Below are 27,815 nucleotides of genomic sequence, written 5' to 3' on the forward strand. Positions count from 1 at the left end.
GAATTGTAAGCTCCCTCCAGTTTGTAAGTCAAAAAGTGAGAAATTAAATAATCAAACCAAGAAAGAAGGACTGTTGAAAAGGCACACTTTTTCTCAGATCAGTTCTAATCACACTATTTTCCTGTAGCCAACATCACTGTTTATGGACTTACCTCAGGAAAAAAAAGTATTCCAGAATAGTTTGCAAAATTTTGTTTTACATTATGTCCTACTATCTTCCACTCAACAGTAACATTTCCCAGTCCTGGAGGAGTTCTTACGATGTGGAATTGTAATTGTTCTCCTAGGAATAAAGGACAAGATGCAGTGTTTCAGGGTCTCCTCTTCTACATGTTGGTTATAAAAATGAGAGGTCAAAAACATGCATCACACAGTTAAAGTATTTTTCCTGAAAGATATTGCTATTTTTGTCAGTTTGAATTTCACAGTAGTTATATACCACATTCACTTTTAATGCTGAAAAGAAAAACCTAAACTTAAACTCTTCTAGTTTTTTTTTTTCTGTTTTTAGTTCACACTTGGAAATAATTATGAACATATGAGGGAACTTGGTATAGATGAATAACTTAGAAAGGGAATGTTCATGAAAACATGCGCAAACATTAGAGCAATACAAGTCTGTAAACTGTACAAAACAGTAACTACTGTATGTACCAACAATAATAGTAGTTTTCTACAACAGTTCCCTGGAAAGAATACACATTATCTGAACATTTGCACTGTCTTGTGACTTTATTCAATGCATGCAGAAAAAAATGCTTATAATTATCTGTAAGTTCCATTTATGTGAGTTCGAACTTACAAATATGGTCACTGTTAGAAAACAAAACATTCAGAAAATGTTAATAATTTCTTATAATCTCAGAGGTAATCAGTATTGCTGGACAATGTGCATATAAAGGAAGCAAATACTATGGTATTTTGCACATTTATAACATTTAACCCCAAAGGCACTTTAATTAAAAAGAGTAGACCTCTTAGTAGGCTTTGTAAAATGTGGAAATTGTTTTATATTCACAAGTTTTTCACAAAATTTCCATTAAATATTTTAAATGTGGACATGTGAAATTAGCATGTTATATCAACATGGAATAGATCAGTAGGCAATATTTTGCAAAACATTCACAATAGAGGACAGATGGTTATTTATAATAGGTAGGTACATGGCATTCATATTTCATATGCATTTTTCAGGTCCACAGAATTTAAGTTCAACAGCACATTTTGTCCTGCATTGGCTTTCAGAGACATGAAATATGCAGAAATCTACAATTCTGAGATTTTTGAAAACAATACATGAGATTTCTTTTGCTTATTGAAGAATTAACAAAACATAAGATAATGTTATAATAACATTATGCTGCCCAACTAGTCCCTTTGATTATGCAATTTAGAGAGCAGCAACTTAGGATGCTGTCTTGCTATTCTACTGTATTACCTTACAGAATTGTACAGCATTGTACAGCTAAAACTGGCAAGAAAAATCTGAAAATTTTCTAGTTACATTTATTTTTTGTAAGGAAGAGTCAGAGATATGCATGTATATTGGCTACCAATGAAAGAGAAAGGAATTCTTAACTTCAAGAGCCCTTAATATACTTAAATAAAATTTAATATTGTAAAGAAGTAATACAAAAACTGTTTACACCCATTTTCAAATACATAAATGTGCTATTCAGCCCCAACATTTCAAACTTCAGTTAAGTCTCAGAGATGTCAACATTGATGTCGACATTGATGTCGACATCTTTGGCTTAAGTTGGTCCATGTTGCTTCTAAGAAAATTAAGGAATTCAAAATTTATTGATATCACAAGGATTCCACTTCTACAGTCAAATATCTGGATGGTAGACTCCCAATTTACAGGTTCCTCTGAGGCTAAATCATTACAGTGTTTAACACTGCACTGCAATCCACTATGTTCTATTTGAGAATTTTGCATATCCATTACAAAGAAATAAAGATTTAAAAGAAAAGTGGTTTCAATGGTTTAGTACCATTGGGAAAACACACACACACACAAATAAGGCAAAGCTTATTTCAATATATCTCTATAAGTTATAATGAATTTTCATTGAAGACTGGGAAAAATGCTTTATGATATAGAAAGCTGTTCCACTATAATCCAAACACTGAGAAGAAACTTGAAGTCATTATTACAGATTCCAAGTAGTTATTTACTGATCCATGTTTCCTACCAGCTTTACCAAGATTTTTTTGGTATTCCTATCCAGAAGAAATGCTAATATGAACACTAATTGATTTCTGAAGATTGAAAGTGTTATTAGGCTAAATTCAATATTTTTTTTAATATTTAATCCTTATCCATACTTTTACATTTCTACATTGTGACTTAATAAGTGATGCATCTCTTACATAGAGAAACAAAGAGGTGGGTATTTATCGCTGTGAAGAAGGGAGCATCAGCCGCTCTCCTCTTCCTCATTACTTTAAGCTACTGCAGTGCATTTTCTTGTAATACAGTTACACAACTGTCGCAGACCCCTGTCCAATAAAAAATACTACACTTATCCTCAATAAGGTAAAAAATAACATGCACATTGTGAAAACAAAATGTATTCACTTAACAGAAAATTTTCAATAACACAATAACTGTAAAAGTAATGATATTTGGATTTATGTCTGGTAAATTTTGCTTTCGAATGAAAAAAATATTTTGACAAACTAAAATAATCTAAATGCCTTAGCTCTTTTGCTCTTTCTCTATTTCTCCCTTTTTCTCTCTCTTTTTTTTTTTAATCAAAGACACTTAGTTCACTTGTTTTGTTTCTGGCTGGAAGGCAATGAACTATTTCTTTTCACAACCTGGAAAAATAATATAATAATAACTATATATAATAATAGAACTATAGCCAAGTACTTCAGTTTCAAGCAGCCAGCATTTGGTAGCATGCTATGAATAACATTTAACCAGTTGAAAGTATTCAGGGACTTTGGGACTGAGACAGTTTTTATTAATTCCTTGTGCTCATTAACAGCTCTTCTTAGCTAATCATATCACATCTGGCTTGGCACAGAATTAACACAAACCATACCTAGATAAAAAACCAAAGGTTATGATGCCCTTTCATGTTGGGAAAACAAAACAAAAAACCTTTGGTTGAGAAAGCCATTTTTCTTCAAACAGAAAATGTAGTGCACACATTAGGGGACAAGTTCCTGTTTTGTGAACTTTCCCTGCCCATCAGTTCAAACATCAGAGAAACGTGATACTGCAATACACTGAGATTCCATCAAAGGCCACCTAAAGCAATCACCACCAGTACTATTATCATCCTATGCAAAACTGCATCAAACTGTAGATGAAACATGCCGTGTATTCTTTAAAACAATAGTAGAAATGTTTAGTACATACCAAATTATTATTGTTCTTTCTCAAATGTTTGCTTTCTCTTATAATTGCTACTTCCCAAATCATCTGCCATAAAAAAACATCAGGTTCATGGGACAGACAAAGGGAAGATGTTACCCTAGTGTTTCTGCAGGAATGTTTTCTAGAATATTTTAAATTCTTTGTAAGTCGCTGATAGATCTGATTTGCTTATGACTATTAGGTGTGTGTATGTTGGCAGTCATGAAGTGGGCTGGCAGGAGCCTCGTGCAGGCCAACAAAGAGAAGGGCAGAGTCCTGCCCCTGGCGGGGAGCAGCCCCAGGCACCAGGGCGTGCACCCTGATGGAGAGCAGCTTGACAGAAAGGGCTTGGGGTCCTGCTGGACACTGCACTGGGCAGGAGCCAGCAACATGCCTTGTTACTAAGAAGGCTGATGGCATTCTGGGCTGAATTAGGCCAAGTATCCCTAGCAGGCTGAGAGAGCTATCCTTCCCCTCTACTCTGCACTGGTGAGGCTGCACCTGGAGCACTGGGTCCAGCTCTGGGCTCCCCAGTGCAAGACAGACCTAAACGTACTGGGAAGACTCCAACAGAGGGACACCGAGGTGATCAAGGGAAGGGAAGAGAGGCTGTGAGAGCTGAGACTGCTCAGCCTGGAGAAGGGGAGGCTCAGGGGGATCTCATCAGTGTCCTTCAATACCTGAAGGGAGGGTGGAACAGGACAGAGCCAGGCTCGTGTCAGTGGTGCCCAGGGACAGGACAAGAGGCAGCGGGCACAAACTGGAGCACAAGAGGTTCCCTCTGAATATCAGACAGCACTTTTGTGCTGTGTGGGAGCACTGGCACAGGTTGCCCAGAGAGATTGTGGGGTCTCCCTCCTTGGAGATACTCAAAAGCCTGGACATGGTCCTGAGCAACCTGCTCTAGGTGGCCCTGCTTGAGGGGGAAAGGACCAGATGACCTCCAGAGGCCCCTTCCAACCTTAAGCATTCTGTGATTCTATGAATGCTTGCAAGAGTTCAAAGTACATGTCAGGTATGTGGATATTCACTTCTTGCTGGTGTTCTCTGAACAGTGAAACACAATCATTGTGAGTCATTATCAACTGAAAGCACAAAGATGGAAACTGGCATTAAAATTTGAGCGTGGTCAACACAAAGAACACACCTTCACAACCAATAACAGATCTTGAGGCTGTATGGAAGCTTATAATTCCTGCCACATTGTCACTTGCCAGAATAATCACTGTGACAGTGTCAAAACTGGGCAAAATTCGACTCCCTCCTTCAGTATGGACCAGGCTGATTTCAATACTTTCATCATCCTCTGGCTCTGGATCATCTATAATGGGCAGCGTGACCATCATCTTTGTTTCACCTACAAGGAGAAGAACGTATACAACCGTGTGTCCACTTGGAAACCACCTTGTAAAAAGACTCAATCATCTCATTTTGAAAATAATTAAATACATAAAATATATTAAAATTGCATGAAACAAACTTATTTACCTTTCTGGAAGTCAGTGAATGTCATTATGAAATTTTATCTAATTACTATTGATCAGTCACATTAAGCCAATAAAACGATCACATCATTAAATATACTATGTAGAAATTAATTATATAGGAATTATTTCGGAGTGCCTAGAATTCTTTATTTTCATTACAAATTCTATGACTTTAAAATTTAACTTAGAAAAGGGGAATATCATTCTTGAAAAAAAAATAAATTGCCAGGTGCTAAGCTCTCCGATGAACCATTTACACAAGGGTGTACATTCAATATGAGTACATTTACTGAGCCAGGGAATGCATTGAAATGGGATGACATTTTGTTAGTTCCTTGCCTTTGGGACTATCAAAGAATAATAATGTAAGCAGCAAACACCGTTAATCTCTAGTCGCTATATATCCATTAAAATTTACAACACAATCCTGTTGTTCAGTGCGTGTGCATAACCCAGCTGTGTTTTATGATCATTAGAATATCAATTTACAGAATACATATGTATTTCCTGCTAGATTGTCTTTCAAAATACTTCAAAATCAGTTTTTACTAAACTTATAACTGGTAATGTAATTACATGTCAGCCTCACAATCATTGCCAGCAGCCATGCCTTACTATTCAGATGATTTATCAAGCTAGCACACTAGAATCTTTACTACGCACCTGGAAATTGCTTTCAAAATATCAGTTCGATTAACTCAGACTTTGAAAAAATAAAATACAGCATAAAATACAGCATGCTGCATGGTACTTAAGTAATGTCTGAGAGGGACTTGTTTGTCCTGTTTGCAATTCTTTTAAATATGTTCTGTTATGTTACGTTTAAATATGTTTTGTTATGTTACAATATGATCTCAGAATTTAAAGAGATGTCATGAAAAATTAGTACTGTAGTGACCGAGGGCTAACAAAAGACCACTTAGGCCTGATTCTCATTTCCATTATCCTTGCTGTAACAACTATCTTCGACTTTATTAATCCTTACTTATGTGGTAAAGGAAATCTTTATAGTGCAATATTTATACTGCAATATTTCTTTAATAAAAACCCTTAGGTATTTATTGTGCTTAGATATTTCATTGTGCTTTGCTACCACTGTGTGTGTTCTGCAAGATAATGCTACATGCTAATGAACAACCATACTCTTTTGCACGTGTATCCTTAGCATTCAGGAAAATTTAGCCTAAGAAGAAGATATCAGTTGTCAAAACATCCACAGTATCGTGTACTTGTCACGTTCTTTTTTCTTTTTCTTAGTTTTACAAAACAGAAGCCAAAACGAGAGCTTGTCTCACCTTCAGCAAACACCAGAGTCTCACCGACACCTATAAAATCCAAGTTTGGAGTAGCAGTCCCACCAATGACACGCCATTCCACTGTCACTTGTCCCAGGCTGCCTTCTGTTCTGTGTATCATTAGCTGCACGTTGGTCTGAGGACGTTCCTCTACTTCAACATACAGACCTTTCTCTGTTGCATTGGGACTTACACTGTAGATCTTAAACACTCCAAATGCGTCTCCATTCATCATTATGATAACTGTGGAGGTATTTGGCTGTCCTATGGTTGGTTGGTTTTTTGAGCTGGCTGAGACGTTCATCAGTTCTGCTTTCAAAAGGGTTATAGTGAATCTCTCATCCAGTTCTGGCAGGCTGTCAGGCAGTATGGTAACTGTTAGATTTGCAGACTCTTCCCCTTCCTGCATTATGGCCCACTGTCTTGTAACAGGTTCATAATCACTGCCAGCGATGGCTTGTGTGCTGAAGAGGGCGAATGCACTGGTAACGTTTTTCTTGTAGGTCCGGAACCCTGAAGTGTTGTTAGTTAATGGGCTGATATCTGACGTCAGCCAAAGGCAGAGAGGAATCCCTGAGGCACTGGAAAATGTAAAGGCTGAACATGCTTGTTCTTTTAGGCACTGAGCTGCACAGGAATACACAGGGTCACTTGCTGCTGACACATTCACTCTGGTCTTGGATGGTTTGTCAGGAATTCCTTGTACAGGAGGCTCGTAGTAGGCCAGGATATCCTGACCTTGCTCCACAGCAAGAGCTACAACGTCAGTCTCAGAAGTGCTGTAGAAAATCTGCAGCTGACCAAATCTTCCCTCACTAAAAGACATTATAATAAAATAAAGTTCTGTTAGTTGACAAAGGATGTCTAATATTCTACATGTTTCTGGGTTAATAATAGAAGTGAACAAAATCAACTGACCCTTTCTGAATTGCTGAAAAATTCCAAATAACACATCAAAATGCATTCCCTTTGAAACTAGTACCAGAATAACTGAGTTATCTTATTTTTTTGTGGATAGCAAGTTTGATTATTTATAGCTTAGGTAGTAGTCTGTTAAGAATGCATATTTGTAAACATTTGGTTCTAGGAGTTAACTTAGTCTTCTTCAGGACTTGGCAGCTCTCCTTACTTGCAAGGAAGAAAAAGCCGGTGACACCCAGACTTATCATCCTTCCTCTAGGATCACATGCATAAAACCTGTTTTCCTTCTCTTATTTTCATCCTGTAAGGGCTGGCCATTTTGTCCTCCTGTTCAAATCACAGGAACAGGCTACCATGCAGGTTTAAATGATTTGATGATTAAACGGACAAAATGAATAGTACACTGTGTACGCTGAGTTTACATTGTGCATTTCAATGTATACTACGTTTAAGTAATTTATGTAATACACAGACATCTACTTCAAAAACAATGTGTTTGAAATGAAAATACATTGAGATGGCAGATCAAAGAATTGATGCACATATTTTTATGAGAGGAGCATGAAATTTGACATTATAGTGGAAACAAAAGTGAAGAATAAATAGTAATTACAAATAAAGCAAACATTATACAAACCTTCGCCTGACTGTTATGTTTGCCAGCAAATTTCTTTCTAGTGGCTCCTGAACTCGATATAAGGATTGATGAAAGAAAACTGTGCCATAAGGATTATCATTGGCAGGTATTATAATACTTGCCACGCCATCTAACCCAATAGCACCACCATTGGAGGCCTGAGTTAATTCTACACGGACAATCTCAAAGAGAAGAAAAGAAAAAGAAGTAATGCAGCTAGACAATTTGTGGTTTTTCTAACAATAATTACAAGCAAAGTATAACATGAAATTATAGCACCTTCCTGCCGGAACATTTCTTGTTTTCCATCATACATATTTCTAGAACAAGTCAAAATTAATACCATCTTCAAGGAAGATGTAAGTGCTTGACTTACTTCTTCTGTTTCTGGAACATCATCAGCCAGGATTTCCAATAGTAGCATCTGAAAGGCTTCCCCAGGGGCAAAAGTAATATTGCCTGAGGCAACCTGCAAGTCCTCATCAGCAGGGTGTCCACCAATGGTAGCAACCCACTCAACAGTAACGTTACCAAGTGTCCCAGCATTGCGGATTACTGGCAGATTTATGGGTACTGATCCAGATTCAGGCTCCTCCACAGTAAATTCGGTCATCTGGAACACTGAAGTGCAGCACAAAGAGGTGTATTTCATTAACAGTAATATTTAAAATAAAAACACCATCCTAGTTACTGAATTATATATTTTATTTCACTTGATTGCATTCATTTGCACAATTAAAAAAATGTTAATCAGGTTTAAACTTCAAATTGAACTTTCAGTATCATTTTATCTGCAAATAAAATTGGCATGAAAATTCAGCCCCCACCCAAGAGTTTATTCCAACGTATCCATTGTTCAAGGCTAGCCATGATCTAAGTTTTTAGAAGACGGTCAGAAGGTAATTTTTCCCAGTGAGGAAATTTTTTATCATTTTTTATGTCACGTATGGAAAAAATGTGTCAACATATTCCATCTAAATTGTTTCAAATATAAGTCTTTCTTGTATAAAATCTTTAGTTGTTAAGAATGAAGTTAATGAATTATCCATGTGGAATTATTTACTTTTGTCAATTTCCTTTACATTTTGCTGATAAAATGGAATAACTGAAATAAAGTAGGGTACTAAAGGGAGAAAGAGTAAGTCAAATAAAATGGCTGGAAAACATACACCAGAAATACTGAAATAGAAAAAATAAATAGAAAAGATAAATTTCTAAAATGTCATTAAATTTTTGAAATTACCATTTTTTTCTCAAAACCTGTGTAATGAAACTATTTTTGGAAAGTGTCCACAATCCATTTTACTGATAATGATAGAAAGAAGAAAAACTACAATAACTAACAACCAGAACATACAAGAATGCAATTTAAGTCATATTTGTACTTTCCAATTTCCCCAGATATTTAAACCTGCTTTGCCTGATTATTTTGTAAAACAATGACACTGCACTATCTAAACAGGTTTTGGCATGTAAACTTAAGCTTCAAGCTATTGCAGAAATGCAACATTTAGAATAGATAAAAAAATACAAATTAAATTAAAATCCATCCCCATTAGGAGACTCCAAAATCCACCTTCGTCTCACAAAATCTTGATATATAAGTTGACTGAATGCTTCAATTTCGCTATATAAGGGCACCATTTGCCCTTACTTACACGTTTTAATTTAGTTTATCTTATTTTGTCCTTTACTGTGTTCATCCAGACTTCCCTTTTTGTATTCTGAAAATTTTTATTCCATTGCCCAGTAATAACTCACCCACAAATCAGCAGATTGCTACTGGACAAGAGAAAATATGCAAATAAGACTCATTTACCAAAGGATCCAAACGGGTCATCAGAAGCCTCAATGGTTATGACTGCCCTCGTCAAAGATCCAAGCAAGGCTCCTCCTGTCGTTTGATTCAGCAGCTGAACATAAAAGGACTCCTCAACTTCAGGATTGATATCATTAATTATATAAATTGGCACAGCTTTACTTGTTTCTCCTTCTAGTAAGACAACATCTGATGAGGCTACACTGTAGTCCTCACCTAGATTTGTACATGAAAAAATAACAAAACAATCAAAACACAGAAGAATATTAAGGCATTCTGGTTCATTATGAAACATCACTAATGTTTATCAGCACTAATATTTATCTGTTCTTTTTGCATTCCCTTGTGTTCATATGTTGGTGTGTTTTTTTGTGTTTTTTTTTTCTTTATCTTCATACCCAGAAAATACAATTGTTTATTTCCTAGTGCCTTTTAGATATCTGGATGGATGAAAATAAATCTCATCTTGGCCAAAACAGAGTTTACACTGTCAGTCCAAGAAGCAATTACAAAAGGTCCATTATTATCTTCCATTGAGAAGATCACACAACTGTGACATTTCTATATTTGATTTCTGATAGTTGTCTGGCTTTCCAAGAGATAAAATGAAACAGAAGTACCTTTTTCAAAGGAGATTTTACTAAAGGACATAAGGTCACTCCTTCCCTCGTGGAGCTTTTCAGGGATCACCTGAGAGCTTTACCTTTCATTTGCAAAGTAAAAGTCTTCTTGAATTGTGCTTAACATTTGTCTGTTTCACAGAGGAGTCACCAGCTCTCAATTTCCCTCCAAGAAACTCAAATAAGCCATGTATGGTAGGTTGAAATATGTACAAAGGACTAAGTACTAGCTATATATACTACTACAGGATTTTTTATTTTATTTTATTTTTTTGAGAAAGTGAGTGGCCACCAGGGAAACAAACAGCCAATTCCTTTCCTTAGTTTTCTTGCTAGATTCTTCAGTGATGATATCTCTGAGTTTTTTTAAATTTGATGTAAGGTCTCTTCTATAGGACCTGAATTCCTGTCTCCTAAGTACACTCAGTAAGTATCTCACACTTTGGTATTTTTTCTACTTGTTTTACTAGACTGCATTCAATACACACTTGCTTGCTTTGGTTACTCGAAGCATACAGTATGCTCTTTCTGGTTTAACACAGAATGTGTATTTCTGCTATTTTGATTTCTTACCAGCTGTTGCAGTTATTGGCATAGCTTTGAATTTCACAGAAACATCTGCAAAAATTCCCCCAGTTCTGGTCACGTTAATGATTGGTCCAACATAATTTTCAGCAACTCGCACAGCTGAAGCTGAAAGCTGAAGTGTTCCAAAAGCATCATCATTGGCATTGATAATTACATGAGCTATAGTCTCACCCACTGATCCAAGACGAGGAGAATTTACAACTGAAATATAAAAAAAACCTCTTAGAGCAAGCCTGAAATGCCTCCTATATATGGCTATACTGTTCATATACATACACCTGAGTTTAGTGGATGGCCACTACTAGCTTTCAATAAAATTTTCATTTTAGATTTGGACAAAATATAACTACAAACTGCACAAGCATATTTTTGATGTTTGAATTATATTATGTCAGAAAATCCACATTCTTACTAACTTATTATTCTACCCTGCTGTGGAGCATACAAAACACCAGTTCTTTGAAGAGGTGAGGTACTAGCAAAATTACTTATTTATTTGTCCATAGGACAATAGAATTTTACACTAGCAATGATGAACTATAAGTAACCTTTCAGTTTCCCAGTAGAATTTTTTGTAGTGTTTCCCTTAAAAATCAAGATTAATGTGGGAGAGTCATGGGGGAGAGGGAAGGGAAATTAGGCATGCCAAGAAGCTCTTAAGCATAAATAAGGCTGTAATGACCTGAATTTATCTGATCGGGCAAACATCCTCTACGCTAAAAAGCCAGCATGAAGCTGCAATTCTACACCACTTAATGTTTAAAAGGCTTTTTTCGCTTTCAGTAAGTGCAACTAGCTTATTTCCTATCATTGTGCTTTACAGAAACAACAGGTGAGCAGGTATTAGCACACAAAACCAATACAGTAATACAGTTGGCCTAAAACACCTGGGATAAAGCAGATGCAGAAGGGAGAAAGAAATGTCCACCCCTGACAAAATTTTGTGGTAAAGGAAATATATGCTGACACACAGAATCTTCATACTTAATGTGAGATACTCTGACATATAACTTACAGGATTCTTAACTATACAGAGTTAGGCAGAGGTAAAATTTTACTGTAATTTCAATTGCTGCATTTTATCCTATTAAATATAAATATTAGCCTACATATTTAAGCTTTTGGTTTACATATGAAAGACACTTACTTGGCCGATCCTGTACTTTGTCGATCAAAACAGTATTGTTTAGCTCCACAAAAACAGATTCTGACCTCTCAGGATCATAATCATCCAAAATAGGCAAAGATATTGTGGCTTCGCTTTCATTGGCTGCGAAGATCACATAACCAGTAATGGGTATATAATCTTCTCCTTGTATTGCTCTAACAACATCAGGTGGAAGAAAGGGTGACTTTTCATCATCACCTAAAGTTCTGTATGTAACCACTACTGTACCAAGAAGACCACCAAGCCTTACTATTGTCAGGGAGATATTTTTTGTTTCTTCCTCAACTTTTATTGGTCTGTTTCTCTCAGAAAAGATGAACAGTCCATATGGATCATCATTAGCTAAAACTGTTAATGTTGCATTAGTGTGATTTCCAAGACGACCACTGGACACATTGATGATCAAAACTGAAAACACCTGATCCAGTTCAGGCACGTTGTCAGGAGAAACTTGTATGGTAATATTTGCTCTCACTTGGCCAACATCAAATGTTACATTCCCATATGCAGAGACCAGGTCTTCTGTAAGATCACAGACTATGACCCAATACAGAGTCACCTCAGACAGGGCCCCATGAGTTCTCACAACCTAAGTGGAAAACACAAAGATTTATGTATTTCTTTGTACTATAAGAAAGAAGAACATAAAAGTGTAAAATGGCATACAGCAAAGTCACAGAATCACAGAATATCCTGAGTTACAAAAGATCCACAGGGATTATCAGGTCCAACACCTGACTCCACACAGGACCACCCAAAATCAAATCGCATGTCTGACAGAGTAGTCCAAATGCTTCTTGAACTCTGGCAGCTCAGTGCTGTGACCATGTCCCTGGGGAGCCTGTCCCAGTGCCCGACCACCTCTGGGTGCAGAACCTTTCCCTAACCCCCAGCCTGACCCTCCCCTGTCCCAGCCCCATGCCGTTCCCTCGGGTCCTGTCGCTGTCCCCAGAGAGCAGAGCTCAGCGCCTGCCCCTCCGCTCCCCTCGTGAGGGAGCTGCAGGCCGCCATGAGGCCTGCCCTCGGCCTGCTCTGCTCTGGGCTGAACAAACCCAGGGACCTCAGCCGCTCCTCATACTTCTTGCCCTCTAGACCCTTCACCACCATAGTAGCCCTCCTTTGGATGCTCTCTAATAGTTTATGTCCTTCATATATTGTAGCACACACAGTGCTAGAGGTGAGGCTTCACCAGCACAGAGCAGAGCAGGACAATCCCTTCCCTTGACCATCCAGCATTGCTGTGCCTTATGCTCCAGAACACAGTTGACCATTTTGGCTGCTAAGGCACACTGCTGGTTCATATTTCTCTTGCTGTCAAGCAAAACCCCCAGATCCCTTTCCATGGGGCTGCTCTTCAGCCTCTTGTCCCCAGGCCTGTCCGTACAGCCAGCATTGCCCCTTGCCAGGTGCAGAATCCAGCACTTCCTCGTTTAACTTAATTCCAGTCAACTGTGACCTCTCCAGACTCCAAGACTATTGAAAAATTATTGAGAGAGGTCTTGCAATGACATCAGCCAGCTCTTTCTGTACTTTGGGATTAATCCCACTGGACCCCATAGACTTATATGCATCCAGCTGGAGCAGCAAATCCTGCACAAGTTCAAAGTTGGCTGGGAGTTTATCATCATCACAGTCCTGAAATTCAGAGCTTTGGGTGTCCCCGAGCCCATCATTGGTGTTAAAGACAGAGGCAAAGAAGGCATTAACCTCTGCTTTATTGGCGTACTTATTTGTGAGGTTACCAACCTCAACAAGTAATGGATCAATGTTTTCTCTGCTCCTCCTTTTGCTGTTAGCATCCTTTAAAAAAAGCACTTTTTGTTGTCCCCACAGTACTGGCCAGCTTCAACTCTGAGTGAACATCACCTCTGTAGTCCTTGTTCAACTGACCTTGCTTCCAATGCCCACAGATTTTCCTTTTTCGCCTAAATTCTAGAATAAGATCCCTGCTCAGCCAAGCTGGCCTTCTGCCCAGCTTGCTCAACTTCTGACTCTTTGGAATTGCCTGTTCCTGTGCTCTTAAGAGGTGTTACTTAACTAACCAGCACTGATGGACTCCAATACCTTCAAAAGCAGGTTCCAAGGGGACCTCACAAACTAGTTCACTGAGTAGTCTGAAGTCTGCTGTCTCCATAGCTAGGGCTGAACTTTTGCTGGCAGTTTTCCTCCTATTACCAAAGATTTTAAACTCAGCCATCTCATGGTCACTATGGCCAGGACAGCCTCCAATCACCACTTCACCCACAAGACCCTCACTGTTTACAAGCAACAAATCTGGAGGGCACCTTTCTTAGTCAGCTTCCAGAGTAACTGTACCAACAAGTCATTGTTAACGTGCCTCAGGAATTTCCAGTACCTGTTTGTATTGGCTGTATGGTATTCCCAGCTAACATCTGGGAAGTTGAAGTCACCCACAGGGACAAGGGCAGATGACCTAGAGATATCCCTTAGTTCATTATAGAATAATTTGGCAATGTTGTCCTCCTGGCTGGGTGGTCTATAGCAGACTCCCACAACAACTTCATCTTATTGTTATAACTTATTTCCATGTCCCTTAATCCTTACCCGGAGGATCTTAAGCATGTCATTGCCAACTGCAAGCTGCACACAATCCAGCCCCTCCATTATATACAGTGCAAAGTCATTGACATGATGAGTTAAAAATAAACTAATTTTAAAAACAGTGTAATCTTTATCATCTTAGCTTTGCTGTATTTGTTGTGTCATCAGCACTTACTTTAAAATATTCATACCTCAAATGTAAACAAGTAGAAGTAAATTTAAACTTATATAAAACATTTTAGTTTTAAGCTGAAAGATACACTTTAGAAAGTGAAGTATAAAATGTCAAGACAAATGTACATGATAAAGTTAAGTTAAAATGCTGTAGACCTATTATAAAAATATTGCAGAATGCTCTGTAAAATAGACATAAAAGAGGATTGCATAGCAATATGAGACCCAAAACTTTCTAACCTGCAACATAATATTGCTATCTCCATCTTCAGGCTCAGTTCCATTTACCGAGAGTGACTCAGTACTGAACTCAAAGACGCCATGAGCATCATCAGAAGCCTCAATAGTCACAACGATGTGGGATGCAATTCCCAAGCTGGCTGTAAGTGCAAGTGCCAAAATGAGTTATTTTTTTATACCATCTTTTCTTAAAAGCTAAGGAAGTTTGTTACAAAAAGCACACAGAAAAGCATAACTGGAATATTTCTGCTGTTTTGCATTTTGTGGTGTGTTTTTTTTTTGTTTTAAATGTGGAATAATTATCCACATGGATAAGGAACTCACTTTCAATAATGCAGTCCTGGCAGCCCTTCTATGGAACAACACTCCAAAGCAACATATAAAATGCAAATATTTTAAGAGAGGATCAAAAATAAAATTACTTGTCTAATTAAGGAAAATGAACTAGAATTTAGGGTAGGGGAGAGTTACGTGGTAAAACACAGTGTAAGCAGTGCAGACAGGACAAAAGCAGGTACTATTTTAACTGAAGCTGGAACAAAGAAAAAGCTAGTCCAGGAAATTCTACTACTATAATGATCATCTTGTGTGAGATAACTTGCTGCTTAGAAAGAGAAAGAGCCTGGCATTTTAAAAAAAATCTGGAAACACAGAAGAGGAAACAACACTTCCCAGGAAGTTCCAAAAAGTGGTTAAACCACAGACTTACTCTCAGGTTCAAACTGAACTCCTTTGTATTTTCAAATAAAACAGAAAATCAGGCTGTCACTGTGGAATAAATTATTTGATTTCGATAATGGGTGCTAACACAATATTTTCAGGTCTCTAGGGTTTAATTCAAAATCCACCATCATTAGCGTTTCCCTCATAGTAGGTGCTTTTGTTTTCATCTTATTTCTGCATATTGTATGTTTTTAATTTTCTCAAGATTAAATTATCTTTGTTTTCTGTATGTTGTGACAAAAATAGACTTCAAAAATGAAAAATAATCAAAGCATTCTTTTAGAAAAAAAAGAGCTAACACCACTTTTTATTAAGAGTATTTTTGAGATGCAGAGATCAAAGCATAAAGCAAGTGGCAAAAGAAAGTATCAAAACACACAGTCAGGTAATTTTTAAATTACCTTAAATTTAAAAAGTTTCTCTCCTCTTTGCTCTCCAGAAAATTTTACAAAATTTACAAACAAAGCTAATTTTTCTAACTACTTCTGGAATAACTACATTGTGTTCTATAAAAATACAGCTTTGAAGATAGAGAAGCTGTTATTTTCTGTATTACGGTTAGTATTGACTGTTGTTGAAATTAAGCCTTTTTTAAAATGGGAAAGAATGTTTTGACAGGACTCTATGATATATCTCAAACCACAAGCAAAATAACACTATGATAAACTGTGTCAGTAGTGTAGTTCATGAGGGATATTACAGTTAGCATAAAGAAATAAAGATTAATCCAAAATGCTTACCATGCTGATGGACAGTTGGAAGGAAGAAATCCATGTTCCCATCACCACTACCACTGCCATCATTTCTAAAGAGCTCAGCAACTTTAAGATGACAGACATACAGATATATACACATATATACATTTATAAATCAGAGCGCAAGCAAAGAGAAATTTAAACTATTCTGGACAACAGGAAAAAAAGAGGGAAGCACTCTAGGAAGGTATCAACTTTGCTTCTGAAAGTGTACAGGAGTTCTAATAAAGACTGAAATATTTACATATGCCACCTCTTACTTAATTTATGACATTGGAAATAGCAATGGGAAGTCAGAATGAAAGAAAACACATACACATAGTTTATCTTTCCTCTCTTTCCCTCTTTGTGTCCCCATTTTGTATTTCCCCTTTCTCACTCCTAACTGAGGCTTGTCATGGAGGAATCTAAATTGAAAAAAAAAAAAAAAAAAAGGTAGGGGAGACGATAAAGTCCCTCAAGCTCCTTATTCTAATATTTTCTCACAAAGTGAAAATGTTGGGAAAATCTGCAGAAAACTTAACTAATGGGGACTTCATAAGCTTTGTGTTTGTGTTGGAAAGGCCAAAAAGAAGGCTCATTTTAAAAAGGCTATATAGTTACTGGATTACTAAAGTTAGTTGTAAATTTTCTGTCACAACAATTTGAAAGAGAAAAGTTTGACTCCTTTTAACAAAACAACTATTCAACCAAAAAGACAAAATACGTGAAAAGTCTCAAGACTTTACCAAAAGAATCACTGAGACCATGTTGCACCATAGACACATACAATCATAGCAGAGAGCTGGATTAATTCAAGGAAATCTGATACATCCTCCCAGAAGGGACCACACTTGCAATTTCTGAATTGTTTAAAAAAATAACATCAGTTTAAAAAAAAAAAATCAATTTATGGCTGTCAGTGTTTCTAATTACTTTTCCCTCCAACAAGCTTTACAATCTCCGTTAAAATTTTTCTCAAATGGAAAAAAAAATCTGTAAGGTATTCAGGGGTTTATGTGGCAGCACCACTATGCTTTGCCGTCCCTTCAGACTAGCCCTTCAAACCAATAATTCTTTCAAGTGTTTGTCTTGTTCTTACAGACAGTTATCTACGAGCTACCTCTGCAGCTACAGCTCAGCAAACTCCCTATGGCCCTCAACATCCACAGCCTATTACTGCTATAATCCATTTGACCTATGTATTGCAGTTCTTCTGATTTCACTCATGTGGAAGAAAAAACAAAACAAAACAAAAAAAAACCAAAACAAACAAACAAAAACACAACACTTTGACTGTTTAGCCTTAAATATTTTATAAATATTCCATATTTTTGAAATGCAACATATTGCTAATATATTTTTGCATTATTTTAGTTCTCATTACCAACCATGAAGTTATACAAAGTGAAAAGCAGCAATTGCCTTTAGATGACCTAACAGATGGCAGTGATACACTTTCCCTAATACATGGTAATAATATACTTGCTATGGGATCTGGTTGTTTCCACCAAGGATTAAGAAAAGAACTGAGGAACAGTTCTTCCCTACGAAAAAAGACAGCTGTATGGGGGTGGGGATGTAGAGGTGCTTTTTGTTTGTTTTCAGAAATAACATAGAAAATAATGCCAAGAAAGACAAGATTTTTATGAACGAGTAGAGGTCATGAAAATACAACTAAGGGACTGATATATGTGCCTTACCTCCTCCCTCTGGGTTCAACAGCTCCACTTTAAACGTTTTTTCTAATTCAGGAATAGTATTATCAGTGATGTTAACAGTAATGTACTTGTATCTTTCTCCTGGCTGAAATTCCAGTGTACCCACAACAGCCTGCAATATAAGAGCTCTTCATATTTTTGTTCAAGTCTAATGTTTTCATCCATGTAAAAAAAAGAAACAGAACCTTCATTTTGTCTTTTTCAAAACATCTACTTTTCCTCACTTAAGCTTTAAAAAAAAATCTGAAAAATCTGTTTTACAAAAGAAAAAAAAAAAGAAGAAGACATCTAAGTTGACATACTGGTGAGCATCTGCATTCATGTACATTTTTCTTATTTTTCTGCACAAATGATCAGTTGGACAAGCAAGTGCAGATACACGCAGGTTATTTTGCTAGGCATATACAAATCCCAGTATGTACAAGCATAATGTTAACCTGTACATGCACTTGAATAATATGGTCTGTAACAACAGCAAAACTCACAAATTGCTACACTGGAAACTCTGTTAAGAAAAAAAAAAAAAGTTCAAAACCAGAGGCTTTTCCTAGACAATGCAACTTACTGCAGAGAAAAGAATGGAGAAGTCACATGATGTATATTTTTAAGTGAATATTACATATCCATTTGCCACATCACCTTGTAAAGTAGTCTTTCTGTGAAAGAATCATAGCTGGGCTAGAGCAGTCAAACTGAAAGCTATCTCCACGATAAATAACTCTAATTAATTCCAAAACAATTATACCACCTTGGCAGTTGCCATACCTGATAATCTTTGGGACTGAAAGCTGTGACTGGCACTGTTCTGTATTCCACCAGAACTGTTCCAAGAAGGCCTTGTGCACGAACTACCAGTAATCTGACGTGTCCAGCTTCTTCTTTAATAGTAATATGGGGCACAGAAGAGGCTGGAAGAATCATTTTATCACCTGGCTGAGGAGGTGGCCCCACAGAGAACTGGAGCAGACCTGGAAGACAAGAATTACTACTTACATGGCTTTTCATAACAAATTTTAAAGATGATAAACAATTTAAATAAAGTGATTGATAACATATCTTGTGATGGTTCTGAAATTAAAAACCACATATACCAGTATACCCTTAAGCCTCAATCACACTATTTCCAGAGATGTGCTGTGTGCCTTACCCTCTCTCACTGATATTCTTGTCAGTCTTGATAAAAGGCACAGCACAATAATAAAACCTTCTCTTCCCAAAAGAGCCTCACAGGCCACGGTTTTGCGTATTTACTGGTACAAGACATATGGAGAAATGACTCTCATTGTCAGGAATTCTCATTTGATGAAAAACCTGGACAGGATCAACTACATGCAGAGCCTTTATTTGCCCTCACAAGAGAATCATTGCTTGTTTGGTCAGGGAAGATTTGAGGCCTTTTTGTAAAATTATAAAAGAAAACTAATTCAGTATTCATTCATGTATATAAACAATGAATTAATTCAAGTTAGATAAAGTGGAATATATGAGATTGCTTCCTCAACTATTACAACCAAGCAAAGTTTTCATCTGACTGGAAAGAACTACACAATAATCTGAAACAAAGCTGTATAATTCCCATCATTGTTACCGTATGGGTGGTCACTGGCTTTGATGCTGATATCAGTAGTTTCCTTTTCTGGATCTATACTTGCTCCACTGGTAGGAGTTGAACCTAGTTTCCCATCTCCAGACACTGCAGAGACTAATGTCACACGGAAATATTCATTTAACTCCGGAATGTCATCATCAATAACATGCAAATTTAACACCTAGAGAAGGACCAAATCATGGAGAAATCAAACCATGCAACATTCTTTGATTAGTCAGTCAGCTGTATCTGCTGTATAGTTCTGAAAGCAAAGGACACTATTTTTGCTCTCCACATAAATTCAACTAATTTCTAAGATAACATTTTATGTCTAGAATATGCTTTCCAAAAACAATGCTTCCAAGCTACTGGAAATGGAAGGCATATTTTCTGAATTGTTTCAAACTACATAAATAAGTGATAATAAATACTTGTTTGGTTGGTTTTGTATATCTTCACAAAAGCAGAGTTTAATTTCCATGTACTGAACATGAAATATCTGATAAATTTTAAAATCTTTTTGAAATTATGCTTATGAAGAGACATTACAGTGATTAATCCAATTTAGAGAGCAAATAAATTGAGCTTATTATACCACCTGACACTTTGACCTGCAGATCATACGATTTACTAACATAACCTTGCTCTAAACACGCTAACACATTCACTTCAGAAAATTCCATCTTTCTTTATGTTTCGATATGGTCGGACAAACATATAGAAAACATTTAAGTAGCTGATCATATTTAGAGGCATGGTAATGAGTAGATTACAAATGTCAGTTGAAAGTCCCTTAGGATATCCCACCTGAAGAGCAGCTTGCTACCAGCCCGTTTCTTAGAGCCATGCACATTAGCTCCTCTGTATGTATGCAGTAAATTGGACCAGTAAGCTGTGTAGCAAGAGCCTACATCAGCCATTTTCTGCCACTAGATAGAGTAATGTGGGCCTCGTCTATGTTGCCATGCTAGAAAAGCTTTGGAAATTTCTGCTATATATGATTGTATGAAATGCAGTAATATCATTTCACAGAGAAATAAAGCTGAATGAACAAACTATTATAACATGAATGAACTATTTTCAGATACCACACGCTTTTGCCAGTCATCACATTATCCAGATTCACAGTTCTAGTGAAGTCACTGGGATCCCTGCAAATGACTTCAGCGAATTTGAGTCCACATTGACTTCTGCAGCCTGATATAAGTGAAACTGAGGATGGTATTTTCTACTCACAATTCATCCTTATTATACAAACAATAATAGAAAGTGTATGTTGTTTCTACAGTACTGTGGTCCCGCACCACTTCTTCAAATAAATTTAACAATTCTGTGCTGTACATCAGGATTGAATTCATTGAAACAGATTATTTTTATTTCTATTTCTAGCACACGCTGTTTATTACCACAGAATTTTAATCATAGGACAGCCCACGTTGGATGGGACATCAAAAGATGAAGTTCAATGTTTCATGGAAAAAAAAAAAATAGATGAAATAATCCAGCACCATGTTCAACTGCATCTTAAGCACCCCTGGTGATGGGAATTCTACCATAGAACCATACATTGGTTTGGGCTGGAAGGGACCTTAAAGCCCACCCAGCGCCACCCCCTGCCATGGGCAGGGACACCTCCCCCCAGCCCAGGCTGCCCTCAGCCCCATCCAGCCTGGCCTTGGGCTCTGCCAGGGATGGGGCAGCCGCAGCTCCTCTGGGCAGCCTGGGCCTGGGCCTCACCGCCCTCTGAGGGAAGAATTTCCTCCTTCGCCCCCTCCCTCGCCCTGCTGCCCACGCTGCTGTTGGTGCAGCCCAGGGTACGGGTGGCTTTCTGGGCTGCAAGCACACATTGCCGGCTCATGTCGAGCTTCTCATCAACCACCACGCCCAGGTCCTTCCCCCCCCAAGGGGTGCTCTCAGTGCTTTCTCTGCCCAGCCTGTGTTTGTGCTTGGGATTGCCCTGGCCCAGATGCTGAGGTCGGGACAACCCGACCCTGTCCCTAAGGAAGTCGTTCCAGTAGTTGTAAAAAATTTCAAGACAAAACCTCTCCCACTCTATCTTTGTACTCTTTGCCCTCTGTCTTCTCCTGTGGTTTCTTGAGAAGAGAGAGCCTCTGTCAACTCTGGAGCTGCCCTTTAGGTACTGTAATAATGGGATCAAAGTCCCCTTCTAAAGGGTGAAAAGATCTAACCCCTTGAGTCTTTCCTTAGAGGACAGGTTCTCCAGCTCTTTGATCATCTTTCTGGCCCTCTTTTGGACCTCCAGTCTGCCCACATAATTTTTTAATTGTGGGCCTCTGTAGCTTTGAATTCCTACTCTTCAGTGTATCCTGGTATCCTGGTATTTCTTTTTTCTTTTTCTTTTTTTTTTAAACTAATTCAGATAAGGAATTTCGTAAGACTTTTAGAAAGCTTTCTCAGAAGCAGCTAAAGCTTCCCTTATGTATCATTTCTCTTTCTCTCCCCCAACTCAGAGATGCAATTCTGATTACCAATTTCAGGTGTCTCTAAGGCCAGAATATTGAATAATTTCCTTATGTTCCAGTTGCTCGCACACTTTATGCAGAGGAATAGATTAAAGCAGACAGTAATCATTTCAGGGAGACTCAAAAACAGCTATTGTTACAAGAACACCTTTAATCTCCTGTTTCTGATTTTGAATTTAAAAGGAGACAGAACCTGGATAGCCTTGAGTGCAAGAACAGCAATGAATCTTACTATTGCCTATTTAATTGTTGTGGACATAAATTTGAGTTACAACACTCAGATCAAACCTGATCATTTTCCAATTTCGAAAGTACATGGACTATCTACACTTTTTAAAGTATATGTACACATACACATAAATACAGTTAATATTTTTTATGTATATGTACATATATCTAATATGTACATGCACACATGGTGACTTTTGAACTGACATATACACAGAGCTACAAATAACACTTTCTTGTTGTCAGGGATGGAAAAAAAGAAAGAAAGAAAATATATATATAACAAAAAAATAACAACATAAAATAACAAAATAAAAAATAATAATAAGAAAAGCCATGTGAAGTAAACACTCTCTAGTATGCAAACCAGCCAAGCACCCTCAGAAGGTATTTTCCAGGAGGTTTGTAAAGGACAGGATGAATTGTTAATAGGAAGGTAGGGTTTACCTCTGATCTCTGCCAAGGAACGAATGTGATAGTGCCACTGCTATTAGAAAAATCGGTAACAGAGTAATTAATGCCAGTGGAATCAACCTGTGAGATAATGTACTTTATATACACATAGTCTAGGGCTCCCCTTGTACGCTCCACAACACAGGATATAGTGGAACCTTCATCAGCAGTCTGGAAGAAAGCGAAAATTTGGAACGTTTATTACTGTCAAAGTAAATCAAGGCAATTTCATTAAATAACACGAAAATATTTAATGCCAGACAAATGTTCAAGTAAAAAATTGCTGTCATGTTACTTTCAGCTCTTTTGGAGTGTTAGGAAGCTGAAACTGACCTTGATGCCAATCAGAACAATCCTAGTGGAATCTGCAAAAGTCTGATGCCTCCCTGAGGACTATTAAGGTAACAAATAACAATACACTGCAGTTCGTCCTGGACACAACCCCTTTCCTAAAACTATGCGTCAGAGACAGAATCAATATGCTTGAAATGTACCTGTCGAAAGCAAATGAAACTATTGCTTTATAATAACGTCAATATTGTAATTTTCCTTAGCAATAATTTAAAGAAAGATTTGGATCAGCACTTTCTCTAACCAGACACACTATGGATAGAAATAAACTATACCATCATCATTCAGAAAAACAGATTTTTCTCTTCTACTGTCCTCCTTACAATTCTGTATCTTCACAGATAACATGACTTCTGCAGCGACAACTTCACGTCTCTGGAATGAAGCTTTAATTGGTACTGACCTTCTATTTTAGAAAATAACGTTCATAAAATTAACATAGAAAATAATTTTATCTGAAAGTTATTGGAAAGGTTAAAGCTATCTTATGCATTAGATAAATTTCAGGGCTGCTTTGTAAGAAAGCATAGATACTGTGTGTGACTTCAGCTGCCTAGTAGACAGATATGCACAGTTAAACTACTGGTAAAAAAATGCTGTGTTCCTGCATCACCACTAAGAGCTCTAATACTTCCCTGGTGAAATGGACATATGATAGGTGCAAAACAATTACCGTGCCATATAATTATTTTTTTTCTTCATGGTTGGCTGATGATCTGTGGCATCACAGCGTATCAGAGGTACTTGAACCTGAAGGAATCTATTATCATAGCATATGGTAGGCACACAATAAGCAAACTGAACCAAACTGAAAACTAGTATCACTCAGGCAAGACAGTTATTTTAAAAACATCATAAGCACTTTGATTAAAAAAGAATGTAATTAAAGCTCATAAGAGTTCCCAAATGAAAACTATATTAAATTTTTTTTTCCACAAAATAATCCAATACCAGTAGAGATAGCTATCATGTTATTCCCCCTTATAATTGATTAAAGAAGTAAAGAATGATTTATGTTTATTTCAAGCCTCCTCAAAAAGTAGCAAGTTTACACTCTGCATATAGAATGGATACCACTGAAAAAAGATTTCATCTGTTAAAACTAAAACAACAAAAAAAACCACTACTAAATCAACCAACTGACATCAAACATATGCAAATTATAACTTAGTTTATGACAGCAAATGAAGGTGGAAAAATCCATAACACTTTGTCATTGCATGATCTCTAGTAAAATTATCTCAAACACATCATGTGACACAGAAAACTAAAATAAAAATCTTTGCAATAATCCATTCTCAAAAAAAAACCAGAGAATTAAATCTTACATTTTAACTGGTAACTCAAATGTAACAGAAGTGAAGGTAAAATATTTTTCTAGAAAAAAAAAATTAAGCCTTAGTCTTCAGTTTATATAGTAAACTAAATTTTCTTAACCATTTTTTTCTTTAGTTTTTTAAAATTATATAGTAAATCCCAGTGGAACTGAGGTTGTATTAACAGAACATATGCATCTCCAAATCCTAGGAAAACTTTGCTTAACCACAAAAGCAAACACTGCAAAATCTAGGGTTTGTTCAGGTCACTTGGTCCTGCCATTTAGCTTTCTGTGCCTGAAATATCACCTACAATTTCCATTATGACCACCTTACCTCAGGGATACATGCTCCAGTGAAGCCAAATAAACCATTAGCATTATCACTTTTCTGTATTCTTAATCTTGCTGTGGTGTTTTCTTGTGAAATTCGAGCTCCACCACGCACAGAAATGAGCTTTAGTATGAATAATTCTTCTCCTTCTTCCTCTTTGTCATCCTTTGCAGACACGATGAATGATTTATTGGTCTCTCCTTGCCAATACTCCAAATACCCAGAGACAGGGTGGACATCACTTTTTGCAGGAGTTGCATGAAGTTCATAGATCTCTGCTCGTGTCAACTTACGCTCATAAAGCCTTACATCCTGCATTAACCCTGTGTACCTACTGCTGCCGTTGATTCCTGCTCCAATTCTTACTATTCCTGGACCTGAGAAGGAAATTATAATTTTTTCTCATGTTATTGTATTTGTATGAAACAGTCAGCAACTGACTACCTGTTTTTCTTAAAAACCAATGGTAAACTGTTCATTGTCCCTGGATGAGGAATCATATTGATCTTGAGATCCAAAATCAGGAGGTTCCTTGAGCCTCATCTCAATGTTACAGGTAAGTCCTCACAGGCCAAACAATTCCATCCTATGCTGTCCAAGTTTTTCATCCTATTAGTTCTAGCAGCACATTATCATCATCCCTCATTTTTATAAGTCTTAGAGACTTGAGGCTCCCTCTTTCCTCCACAGATTTTCAGAGCAGAACTGCAACCCCTTTTAGCCCTTGTTTTGCTGAACAAATCCTACTTTGTTTCCCTCTGCTAGGGCAGCTGATCCATTCTGATGATACTCATGATTACTGCATTAACCCTTCTGGACATCCATTTCATCCACCACACTGTAATTCCATGCAAATTCCAAACTCTTTTTACAACAGCATTTATATTTCTCTGTCTCCAAACTATAGGATCACAGCTGCCTCATATTCATTCCTACTCTATCCTATTCTGTGCCATGCTATGCTCTTGTGCTAAAACACACACATCAGCTGTTTTCAGTTGCCTTTCAGAAAACGAAAGAAAACAAACAAACAAAAAAAGCTGTGCTCTTCAGTGTATTGTCATACATATGACACTGAGTGGCAGTTGTAGAGATGAGCAACCACAGGAACTGATAAAAGTCCCAGGGCACAAAGTGGAGGATGCTGAGAAAAACTGGGCTGCTATGCACACCACTGTGTATTACCCAACATTCAACGGAGAGAGATGACATACTTGCCTTACTATTGCATTATCCCCAGACACACGCCATCCCCACTAATAAAGAAAATTTACAGCACAGACATATCCTTCTAGCAATAAAAGCATAATTGCATTTCACATATATTTGTTCTAGAAACCGAGGGAGGGAAAAAAAAAAAACCTCTCAGCCTCTCAGCTTAGCTACAGTACTGCAAGTGTGATGGAAATTACTAATTGCAGAAGTACTATTCTTTTTACAAATGGAAAATTTGATTTCTTAAACTTCAACCTGGAATTTTAAAAGCAGAAATAAAATAGTACACCATACAATTAATAGTCCTCTACTCTCACTCAACATCGCAGCAGTTTGAATTTTTTAGAACATTCACACAATTTCCATAGGCTTTCTGAAAATCCTCAAAGAATTCTTATCCATTCCTTTCAATTAACTTAACAGATATAATCATTTCAGTGTATTTCTTCCACCTTTGAAGTGGCTAGACTATGCATTTCAGAGCTTTATATATGGAGAAAAATAGCAAAGGCTCACCATCAAGAATTGCTTCTCCTTTTAGACTCTTCATTCCTCCCAGAACTAGAATTCCATCAACGTAAAATTCAATTATACTTTCATCCAGAGTAATCAGAACGTGAAGCCAAGTATTCTCATCCAGGTATTTCATGACTGATGTTTTAGCCATGTATGTCATATTGGACCCTAATGCTGTATAATGAAGCACTACAGAAACATGAGAATCATTTGTCTGAATTTTCACACCATAATATAAAGTCCCATTATCGTTATCCTTTTCAACTATATAGCCATCTGTACTGACATTAGGAATTAACCAAGCTGAAAATGTAAAATTGGTTACTGCATTATTTCCATTGTATGGGTATTCAGGACCGATAATGCCAAATGCATCCTCTTTTCCACTGAAATACAGAGCGTCTGTTCCACTGTGATGGCGCCTCATGTGGGGCTGTGATTGTACTGAGCTTGGGAATGATCCAAGCAACAAGAAATCTACCATTGATGGCAGTCCAGCTTGGAAGGTACTAGACAGTATTTCCCAACCTAGTCGGACAACACCAAAGGTGCCTTGCTGTCTCCAGATGGTGAAGTCCGTAATATAGGAAAGGTCATCTTCAGAAAGAGTATCTTCCACTATCTCTCTGTCCTGGCTCTCTGGATCTATAACAAACACTCCAAAAGGGTCATCATTGAAAGGGATCATGACAGTTACAGTAGGACTGGTTTCAGATAACTGACCACCAGGACCAGGAGACCCACCTGCGTAATAGAAGTTAGAGTAAAAGTTAATGATTAAACAACACACTCAGAAAAAAGTTTCAAAGTACTTTTTTTTTTTTTTAATAAAACAAGTTTCTAAAAAAACCTCAAACCCTCCTTTAAGATCCTCTGGACTTATAGCAAATGATCTAACTTGAAAATTACATAGGTTAATTGTATTATTCTTAAAACACTGTGCTGATGTAATTTCAGTAGAAAACAAACCCACATGCTATTTTTCAGCTGTAAAACACACAGATGTCTTTCAGGTGAAACATGACAAGGTCCATCTTTTCTTAATTAGCCAATAAGGTAGGTTACCTTTGATTCGTTTGATAAGCATGGGGGCCAAATTCAATTCTTGTATTGCTCAAAGACTTACACGAATAGAGAATGGCAAAATCTTGCCTGTTGCCTCTGATACAGAAGTACATACACCTTGCAGAAACAGTAACCAGTTGTGTGTTAAAACTGCTGCCCAGTCCTGGTGTTAGTCATCTATCTTTGCACAGTAAGAATTCATGAT

At 37.2% G+C, this 27,815-nt stretch overlaps 1 pseudogene across 1 annotated transcript in view; it reads right to left on the minus strand.

Annotated features, from left to right (window-relative positions):
* LOC310892008 (adhesion G-protein coupled receptor V1-like) overlaps positions 1-27,815 on the minus strand; it is a 71,522-nt pseudogene that overhangs the window by 13,695 nt on the left and 30,012 nt on the right. Inside the window, exons 16-31 of the transcript in view lie at positions 26,546-27,289; positions 24,818-25,191; positions 22,809-22,985; positions 19,651-19,831; positions 18,828-19,030; positions 18,045-18,174; positions 16,348-16,428; positions 14,885-15,024; positions 11,888-12,497; positions 10,726-10,941; positions 9,533-9,748; positions 8,090-8,334; positions 7,714-7,895; positions 6,156-6,970; positions 4,521-4,730; positions 153-283 (exon numbers count right to left, since the gene is read on the minus strand). The product of the transcript in view is annotated as an adhesion G-protein coupled receptor V1-like (transcript). The remainder of the gene's footprint in view (positions 1-152; positions 284-4,520; positions 4,731-6,155; positions 6,971-7,713; positions 7,896-8,089; positions 8,335-9,532; positions 9,749-10,725; positions 10,942-11,887; positions 12,498-14,884; positions 15,025-16,347; positions 16,429-18,044; positions 18,175-18,827; positions 19,031-19,650; positions 19,832-22,808; positions 22,986-24,817; positions 25,192-26,545; positions 27,290-27,815) is intronic.

Source organism: Anser anser (genome assembly GCF_964211835.1).
Source record: "Anser anser genome assembly, contig: HAP1_SCAFFOLD_87, whole genome shotgun sequence".
Lineage (NCBI taxonomy): Eukaryota > Metazoa > Chordata > Aves > Anseriformes > Anatidae > Anser > Anser anser.